Source organism: Arachis ipaensis, chromosome B02 (genome assembly GCF_000816755.2).
Source record: "Arachis ipaensis cultivar K30076 chromosome B02, Araip1.1, whole genome shotgun sequence".
Lineage (NCBI taxonomy): Eukaryota > Viridiplantae > Streptophyta > Magnoliopsida > Fabales > Fabaceae > Arachis > Arachis ipaensis.
In genome coordinates this window covers 99,900,594-99,900,878 of record NC_029786.2, presented here as the reverse complement: position 1 = coordinate 99,900,878, position 285 = coordinate 99,900,594, and positions in this window count along the sequence as shown.

Genomic DNA, 285 nt, shown 5'->3' with positions numbered 1-285 from the left:
GATCTGTAATTATAATCAATAAATTATATTAGATCCAATATTTAATTTACATTATTAGAAGAGAATCAATTCTCATAACACACCAATTATATTTTAAAACCGGTAAATTTATAGTAAAATTTTTGTTTTACCACCATCGAAGTTATTGAAATCCACAAATTCATCTTAGCCGTACTAATAATGACACCTGTTCTAAGGTTTTTTTTTTCGGTTCTCTTTACAAGTAAACTCATCTTTCTCATATATAGTTTCATACAAAGAATTAGATTTTAGAATTATAAAATT